General features: G+C 40.7%; 1 long non-coding RNA gene across 1 annotated transcript; it reads left to right on the top strand.

Moving 5' to 3' along the window:
• Positions 1-5,187: 5,187 nt before the first annotated feature.
• LOC126749741 (uncharacterized) lies at positions 5,188-6,944 on the top strand. The gene is made up of 3 exons (XR_007665293.1): positions 5,188-5,293; positions 6,027-6,183; positions 6,915-6,944. It is a non-coding gene; the product is annotated as an uncharacterized LOC126749741 (long non-coding RNA).
• Positions 6,945-10,159: the final 3,215 nt, after the last annotated feature.

Raw genomic sequence — 10,159 nt, forward strand, 5'->3', positions numbered from 1 at the left:
GTTTTGTCTTAGTTTCGTCATTCTGAATCCAACGAGACCATCCGCAAGGTCGTAGCTCTTACAATAGCCGAGATATGGCATTTTTGATGCCCATTTTTGTCCTCAAAAACGGACGTCGAAAACGACTTTTTCAGGATTTTCAAAGTGCTCTCATTCCCTTAGTTCTGCTCGGATCCTGTTATAACCCGGTGTTTTCGTAATCTAGGTGATCCAAATAAGACGCTGGTATACTTAGTTTGATTTCGAAAAAAATCAATTTTTGGTGAAAAAAATTTGATACGGGGGGGTATACCCGAAAAATGAAAAAACCCAAACTTTGAAGGTCGATATCTCGGCTTCTATGGGAGCTATCGGGAAAATTCCAACGGACTTTTTCAAGATTTTCAAAGTGCTCTCATTCCCTTAGTTCTGCTCGGATCCTGTTATAACCCGGTGTTTTCGTAATCTAGGTGATCCAAATAAGACGCTGGTATACTTAGTTTGATTTCGAAAAAAATCAATTTTTGGTGAAAAAATTTGATACGGGGGGGTATACCCGAAAAATGAAAAAACCCAAACTTTGAAGGTCGATATCTCGGCTTCTATGGGAGCTATCGGGAAAATTCCAACGGACTTTTTCAGGATTTTCAAAGTGCTCTCATTCCCTTAGTTCTGCTCGGATCCTGTTATAACCCGGTGTTTTCGTAATCTAGGTGATCCAAATAAGACGCTGGTATACTTAGTTTGATTTCGAAAAAATCAATTTTTGGTGAAAAAATTTGATACGGGGGGGTATACCCGAAAAATGAAAAAACCCAAACTTTGAAGGTCGATATCTCGGCTTCTATGGGAGCTATCGGGAAAATTCCAACGGTTTTGTCTTAATTTCGTCATTCTGAATGCAACGAGACCATCCGCAAGGTCGTAGCTCTTACGATAGCCGAGATATGGCATTTTTGATGCCCATTTTTGGCCTCAAAAACGGACGTCGAAAACGACTTTTTTCAGGATTTTCAAAGTGCTCTCATTCCCTTAGTTCTGCTCGGATCCTGTTATAACCCGGTGTTTTCGTAATCTAGGTGATCCAAATAAGACGCTGGTATACTTAGTTTGATTTCGAAAAAAATCAATTTTTGGTGAAAAAATTTGATACGGGGGGGTATACCCGAAAAATGAAAAAACCCAAACTTTGAAGGTCGATATCTCTGCTTCTATGGGAGCTATCGGGAAAATTCCAACGGTTTTGTCTTAGTTTCGTCATTCTGAATCCAACGAGACCATCCCGCAAGGTCGTAGCTCTTACGATAGCCGAGATATGGCATTTTTGATGCCCATTTTTGACCTCAAAAAACGGACGTCGAAACGACTTTTTCAGGATTTTCAAAGTGCTCTCATTCCCTTAGTTCTGCTCGGATCCTGTTATAACCCGGTGTTTTCGTAATCTAGGTGATCCAAATAAGACGCTGGTATACTTAGTTTGATTTCGAAAAAAATCAATTTTTGGTGAAAAAATTTGATACGGGGGGGTATACCCGACACATCTCGTGAGAGTAACTTTGAAGGTCGATATCTCGGCTTCTATGGGAGCTATCGGGAAAATTCCAACGGTTTTGTCTTAATTTCGTCATTCTGAATGCAACGAGACCATCCGCAAGGTCGTAGCTCTTACGATAGCCGAGATATGGCATTTTTGATGCCCATTTTTGGCCTCAAAAACGGACGTCGAAAACGACTTTTTCAGGATTTTCAAAGTGCTCTCATTCCCTTAGTTTTGCTCGGATCCTGTTATAACCCGGCGTTTTCGTAATCTAGGTGATCCAAATAAGACGCTGGTATACTTAGTTTGATTTCGAAAAAAATCAATTTTTGGTGAAAAAATTTGATACGGGGGGGTATACCCGAAAAATGAAAAAACCCAAACTTTGAAGGTCGATATCTCGGCTTCTATGGGAGCTATCGGGAAAGTTCTAACGGTTTTGTCTTAGTTTCGTCATTCTGAATCCAACGAGACCATCCGCAAGGTCGTAGCTCTTACGATAGCCGAGATATGGCATTTTTGATGCCCATTTTTGTCCTCAAAAACGGACGTCGAAAACGACTTTTTCAGGATTTTCAAAGTGCTCTCATTCCCTTAGTTCTGCTCGGATCCTGTTATAACCCGGTGTTTTCGTAATCTAGGTGATCCAAATAAGACGCTGGTATACTTAGTTTGATTTCGAAAAAAATCAATTTTTGGTGAAAAAATTTGATACGGGGGGGTATACCCGAAAAATGAAAAAACCCAAACTTTGAAGGTCGATATCTCGGCTTCTATGGGAGCTATCGGGAAAATTCCAACGGTTTTGTCTTAGTTTCGTCATTCTGAATCCAACGAGACCATCCGCAAGGTCGTAGCTCTTACGATAGCCGAGATATGGCATTTTTGATGCCCATTTTTGGCCTCAAAAACGGACGTCGAAAACGACTTTTTCAGGATTTTCAAAGTGCTCTCATTCCCTTAGTTTTGCTCGGATCCTGTTATAACCCGGCGTTTTCGTAATCTAGGTGATCCAAATAAGACGCTGGTATACTTAGTTTGATTTCGAAAAAAATCAATTTTTGGTGAAAAAATTTGATACGGGGGGGTATACCCGAAAAATGAAAAAACCCAAACTTTGAAGGTCGATATCTCGGCTTCTATGGGAGCTATCGGGAAAGTTCTAACGGTTTTGTCTTAGTTTCGTCATTCTGAATCCAACGAGACCATCCGCAAGGTCGTAGCTCTTACGATAGCCGAGATATGGCATTTTTGATGCCCATTTTTGTCCTCAAAAACGGACGTCGAAAACGACTTTTTCAGGATTTTCAAAGTGCTCTCATTCCCTTAGTTCTGCTCGGATCCTGTTATAACCCGGTGTTTTCGTAATCTAGGTGATCCAAATAAGACGCTGGTATACTTAGTTTGATTTCGAAAAAAATCAATTTTTGGTGAAAAAATTTGATACGGGGGGGTATACCCGAAAAATGAAAAAACCCAAACTTTGAAGGTCGATATCTCGGCTTCTATGGGAGCTATCGGGAAAATTCCAACGGTTTTGTCTTAATTTCGTCATTCTGAATGCAACGAGACCATCCGCAAGGTCGTAGCTCTTACGATAGCCGAGATATGGCATTTTTGATGCCCATTTTTGGCCTCAAAAACGGACGTCGAAAACGACTTTTTCAGGATTTTCAAAGTGCTCTCATTCCCTTAGTTTTGCTCGGATCCTGTTATAACCCGGCGTTTTCGTAATCTAGGTGATCCAAATAAGACGCTGGTATACTTAGTTTGATTTCGAAAAAAATCAATTTTTGGTGAAAAAATTTGATACGGGGGGGTATACCCGAAAAATGAAAAAACCCAAACTTTGAAGGTCGATATCTCGGCTTCTATGGGAGCTATCGGGAAAGTTCTAACGGTTTTGTCTTAGTTTCGTCATTCTGAATCCAACGAGACCATCCGCAAGGTCGTAGCTCTTACGATAGCCGAGATATGGCATTTTTGATGCCCATTTTTGTCCTCAAAAACGGACGTCGAAAACGACTTTTTTAGGATTTTCAAAGTGCTCTCATTCCCTTAGTTCTGCTCGGATCCTGTTATAACCCGGTGTTTTCGTAATCTAGGTGATCCAAATAAGACGCTGGTATACTTAGTTTGATTTCGAAAAAAATCAATTTTTGGTGAAAAAATTTGATACGGGGGGGTATACCCGAAAAATGAAAAAACCCAAACTTTGAAGGTCGATATCTCGGCTTCTATGGGAGCTATCGGGAAAATTCCAACGGTTTTGTCTTAGTTTCGTCATTCTGAATCCAACGAGACCATCCGCAAGGTCGTAGCTCTTACGATAGCCGAGATATGGCATTTTTGATGCCCATTTTTGGCCTCAAAAACGGACGTCGAAAACGACTTTTTCAGGATTTTCAAAGTGCTCTCATTCCCTTAGTTCTGCTCGGATTCTGTTATAACCCGGAGTTTTCGTAATCTAGGTGATCCAAATAAGACGCTGGTATACTTAGTTTGATTTCGAAAAAAATCAATTTTTGGTGAAAAAATTTGATACGGGGGGGTATACCCGAAAAATGAAAAAACCCAAACTTTGAAGGTCGATATCTCGGCTTCTATGGGAGCTATCAGGAAAATTCCAACGGTTTTGTCTTAGTTTCGTCATTCTCAATCCAACGAGACCATCCGCAAGGTCGTAGCTCTTACGATAGCCGAGATATGGCATTTTTGATGCCCATTTTTGTCCTCAAAAACGGACGTCGAAAACGACTTTTTCAGGATTTTCAAAGTGCTCTCATTCCCTTAGTTCTGCTCGGATCCTGTTATAACCCGGTGTTTTCGTAATCTAGGTGATCCAAATAAGACGCTGGTATACTTAGTTTGATTTCGAAAAAAATCAATTTTTGGTGAAAAAATTTGATACGGGGGGGTATACCCGAAAAATGAAAAAACCCAAACTTTGAAGGTCGATATCTCGGCTTCTATGGGAGCTATCGGGAAAATTCCAACGGTTTTGTCTTAGTTTCGTCATTCTGAATCCAACGAGACCATCCGCAAGGTCGTAGCTCTTACGATAGCCGAGATATGGCATTTTTGATGCCCATTTTTGTCCTCAAAAACGGACGTCGAAAACGACTTTTTCAGAATTTTCAAAGTGCTCTCATTCCCTTAGTTCTGCTCGGATCCTGTTTTAACCCGGTGTTTTCGTAATCTAGGTGATCCAAATAAGACGCTGGTATACTTAGTTTGATTTCGAAAAAAATCAATTTTTGGTGAAAAATTCGATACGGGGGGGTATACCCGAAAAATGAAAAAACCCAAACTTTGAAGGTCGATATCTCGGCTTCTATGGGAGCTATCGGGAAAATTCCAACGGTTTTGTCTTAGTTTCGTTATTCTGCATCCAACGAGACCATCCGCAAGGTCGTAGCTCTTACGATAGCCCAGATATGGCATTTTTGATGCCCATTTTTGGCCTCAAAAACGGACGTCGAAAACGACTTTTTCAGGATTTTCAAAGTGCTCTCATTCCCTTAGTTCTGCTCGGATCCTGTTATAACCCGGTGTTTTCGTAATCTAGGTGATCCAAATAAGACGCTGGTATACTTAGTTTGATTTCGAAAAAAATCAATTTTTGGTGAAAAAATTTGATACGGGGGGGTATACCCGAAAAATGAAAAAACCCAAACTTTGAAGGTCGATATCTCGGTTTCTATGGGAGCTATCGGGAAAATTCGAACGGTTTTGTCTTAGTTTCGTCATTCTGAATCCAACGAGACCATCCGCAAGGTCGTAGCTCTTTTGATAGCCGAGATATGGCATTTTTGATGCCCATTTTTGTCCTCAAAAACGGACGTCGAAAACGACTTTTTCAGGATTTTCAAAGTGCTCTCATTCCCTTAGTTCTGCTCGGATCCTGTTATAACCCGGTGTTTTCGTAATCTAGGTGATCCAAATAAGACGCTGGTATACTTAGTTTGATTTCAAAAAAAATCAATTTTTGGTGAAAAAATTTGATACGGGGGGGTATACCCGAAAAATGAAAAAACCCAAACTTTGAAGGTCGATATCTCGGCTTCTATGGGAGCTATCGGGAAAATTCCAACGGTTTTGTCTTAGTTTCGTCATTCTCAATCCAACGAGACCATCCGCAAGGTCGTAGCTCTTACGATAGCCGAGATATGGCATTTTTGATGCCCATTTTTGTCCTCAAAAACGGACGTCGAAAACGACTTTTTCAGGATTTTCAAAGTGCTCTCATTCCCTTAGTTCTGCTCGGATCCTGTTATAACCCGGTGTTTTCGTAATCTAGGTGATCCAAATAAGACGCTGGTATACTTAGTTTGATTTCGAAAAAAATCAATTTTTGGTGAAAAAATTTGATACGGGGGGGGCATACCCGAAAAATGAAAAAACCCAAACTTTGAAGGTCGATATCTCGGCTTCTATGGGAGCTATCGGGAAAATTCCAACGGTTTTGTCTTAATTTCATCATTCTGAATCCAACGAGACCATCCGCAAGGTCGTAGCTCTTACGATAGCCGAGATATGGCATTTTTGATGCCCATTTTTGGCCTCAAAAACGGACGTCGAAAACGACTTTTTCAGGATTTTCAAAGTGCTCTCATTCCCTTAGTTCTGCTCGGATCCTGTTATAACCCGGTGTTTTCGTAATCTAGGTGATCCAAATAAGACGCTGGTATACTTAGTTTGATTTCGAAAAAAATCAATTTTTGGTAAAAAAATTTGATACGGGGGGGTATACCCGAAAAATGAAAAAACCCAAACTTTGAAGGTCGATATCTCGGCTTCTATGGGAGCTATCGGGAAAATTCCAACGGTTTTGTCTTAGTTTCGTCATTCTGAATCCAACGAGACCATCCGCAAGGTCGTAGCTCTTACGATAGCCGAGATATGGCATTTTTGATGCCCATTTTTGTCCTCAAAAACGGACGTCGAAAACGACTTTTTCAGAATTTTCAAAGTGCTCTCATTCCCTTAGTTCTGCTCGGATCCTGTTATAACCCGGTGTTTTCGTAATCTAGGTGATCCAAATAAGACGCTGGTATACTTAGTTTGATTTCGAAAAAAATCAATTTTTGGTGAAAAATTCGATACGGGGGGGTATACCCGAAAAATGAAAAAACCCAAACTTTGAAGGTCGATATTTCGGCTTCTATGGGAGCTATCGGGAAAATTCCAACGGTTTTGTCTTAGTTTCGTCATTCTGAATCCAACGAGACCATCCGCAAGGTCGTAGCTCTTACGATAGCCGAGATATGGCATTTTTGATGCCCATTTTTGGCCTCAAAAACGGACGTCGAAAACGACTTTTTCAGGATTTTCAAAGTGCTCTCATTCTCTTAGTTCTGCTCGGATCCTGTTATAACCCGGTGTTTTCGTAATCTAGGTGATCCAAATAAAACGCTGGTATACTTAGTTTGATTTTGAAAAAAATCAATTGGTGAACAAATTTGATACGGGGGGGTATACCCGAAAAATGAAAAAACCCAAACTTTGAAGGTCGATATCTCGGCTTCTATGGGAGCTATCGGGAAAATTCCAACGGTTTTGTCTTAGTTTCGTCATTCTGAATCCAACGAGACCATCCGCAAGGTCGTAGCTCTTACGATAGCCGAGATATGGCATTTTTGATGCCCATTTTTGTCCTCAAAAACGGACGTCGAAAACGACTTTTTCAGGATTTTCAAAGTGCTCTCATTTCCTTAGTTCTGCTCGGATCCTGTTATAACCCGGTGTTTTCGTAATCTAGGTGATCCAAATAAGACGCTGGTATACTTAGTTTGATTTCGAAAAAAATCAATTTTTGGTGAAAAAATTTGATACGGGGGGGTATACCCGAAAAATGAAAAAACCCAAACTTTGAAGGTCGATATCTCGGCTTCTATGGGAGCTATCGGGAAAATTCCAACGGTTTTGTCTTAGTTTCGTCATTCTGAATCCAACGAGACCATCCGCAAGGTCGTAGCTCTTACAATAGCCGAGATATGGCATTTTTGATGCCCATTTTTGGCCTCAAAAACGGACGTCGAAAACGACTTTTTCAGGATTTTCAAAGTGCTCTCATTCCCTTAGTTCTGCTCGGATTCTGTTATAACCCGGAGTTTTCGTAATCTAGGTGATCCAAATAAGACGCTGGTATACTTAGTTTGATTTCAAAAAAAATCAATTTTTGGTGAAAAATTCGATACGGGGGGGTATACCCGAAAAATGAAAAAACCCAAACTTTGAAGGTCGATATCTCGGCTTCTATGGGAGCTATCGGGAAAATTCCAACGGTTTTGTCTTAGATTCGTTATTCTGCATCCAACGAGACCATCCGCAAGGTCGTAGCTCTTACGATAGCCGAGATATGGCATTTTTGATGCCCATTTTTGGCCTCAAAAACGGACGTCGAAAACGACTTTTTCAGGATTTTCAAAGTGCTCTCATTCCCTTAGTTCTGCTCGGATCCTGTTATAACCCGGTGTTTTCGTAATCTAGGTAATCCAAATAAGACGCTGGTATACTTAGTTTGATTTCGAAAAAAATCAATTTTTGGTGAAAAAATTTGATACGGGGGGGTATACCCGAAAAATGAAAAAACCCAAACTTTGAAGGTCGATATCTCGGCTTCTATGGGAGCTATCGGGAAAATTCGAACGGTTTTGTCTTAGTTTCGTCAGTCTGAATCCAACGAGACCATCCGCAAGGTTGTAGCTCTTTTGATAGCCGAGATATGGCATTTTTGATGCCCATTTTTGTCCTCAAAAACGGACGTCGAAAACGACTTTTTCAGGATTTTCAAAGTGCTCTCATTCCCTTAGTTCTGCTCGGATCCTGTTATAACCCGGTGTTTTCGTAATCTAGGTGATCCAAATAAGACGCTGGTATACTTAGTTTGATTTCGAAAAAAATCAATTTTTGGTGAAAAAATTTGATACGGGGGGGTATACCCGAAAAATGAAAAAACCCAAACTTTGAAGGTCGATATCTCGGCTTCTATGGGAGCTATCGGGAAAATTCCAACGGTTTTGTCTTAGTTTCGTCATTCTGAATCCAACGAGACCATCCGCAAGGTCGTAGCTCTTACGATAGCCGAGATATGGCATTTTTGATGCCCATTTTTGTCCTCAAAAACGGACGTCGAAAACGACTTTTTCAGAATTTTCAAAGTGCTCTCATTCCCTTAGTTCTGCTCGGATCCTGTTATAACCCGGTGTTTTCGTAATCTAGGTGATCCAAATAAGACGCTGGTATACTTAGTTTGAATTCGAAAAAAATCAATTTTTGGTGAAAAATTCGATACGGGGGGGTATACCCGAAAAATGAAAAAACCCAAACTTTGAAGGTCGATATCTCGGCTTCTATGGGAGCTATCGGGAAAATTCCAACGGTTTTGTCTTAGTTTCGTCATTCTGAATCCAACGAGACCATCCGCAAGGTCGTAGCTCTTACGATAGCCGAGATATGGCATTTTTGATGCCCATTTTTGGCCTCAAAAACGGACGTCGAAAACGACTTTTTCAGGATTTTCAAAGTGCTCTCAGTCCCTTAGTTCTGCTCGGATCCTGTTATAACCCGGTGTTTTCGTAATCTAGGTGATCTAAATAAGACGCTGGTATACTTAGTTTGATTTCGAAAAAAATCAATTTTTGGTGAACAAATTTGATACGGGGGGGTATACCCGAAAAATGAAAAAACCCAAACTTTGAAGGTCGATATCTCGGCTTCTATGGGAGCTATCGGGAAAATTCCAACGGTTTTGTCTTAGTTTCGTCATTCTGAATCCAACGAGACCATCCGCAAGGTCGTAGCTCTTACGATAGCCGAGATATGGCATTTTTGATGCCCATTTTTGGCCTCAAAAACGGACGTCGAAAACGACTTTTTCAGGATTTTCAAAGTGCTCTCATTCCCTTAGTTCTGCTCGGATCCTGTTATAACCCGGTGTTTTCGTAATCTAGGTGATCCAAATAAGACGCTGGTATACTTAGTTTGATTTCGAAAAAAATCAATTTTTGGTGAAAAATTCGATACGGGGGGGTATACCCGAAAAATGAAAAAACCCAAACTTTGAAGGTCGATATCTCGGCTTCTATGGGAGCTATCGGCAAAATTCCAACGGTTTTGTCTTAGTTTCGTCATTCTGCATCCAACGAGACCATCCGCAAGGTCGTAGCTCTTACGATAGCCGAGATATGGCATTTTTGATGCCTATTTTTGGCCTCAAAAACGGACGTTGAAAACGACTTTTTCAGGATTTTCAAAGTGCTCTCATTCCCTTAGTTCTGCTCGGATCCTGTTTTAACCCGGTGTTTTCGTAATCTAGGTGATCCAAATAAGACGCTGGTATACTTAGTTTGATTTCGAAAAAAATCAATTTTAGTATTGAAAATACTTCTGGGCGCACGTATATGGGACCCGTCTTTGAAAAAACGACATGCTACAAAACGAAATGTAACAGTCCGAGTTCAACACATCTCGTGAGAGTCGCGATGTCGGCGTTGATCAGGGAATAGAGCAAGGTCGTTCGAAGGCCGCAATGAGGTTTGGGTTTTAAGTCAAGTATGTAGGTGAGAGAAATATTATGTGATATCCGATTTATAAGCCATGAAGCGAATAGGGTGCGTGTTATATTCAGGATTCTTTTAT

Source organism: Anthonomus grandis, unplaced genomic scaffold (assembly GCF_022605725.1).
Source record: "Anthonomus grandis grandis unplaced genomic scaffold, icAntGran1.3 ctg00000638.1, whole genome shotgun sequence".
NCBI lineage: Eukaryota > Metazoa > Arthropoda > Insecta > Coleoptera > Curculionidae > Anthonomus > Anthonomus grandis.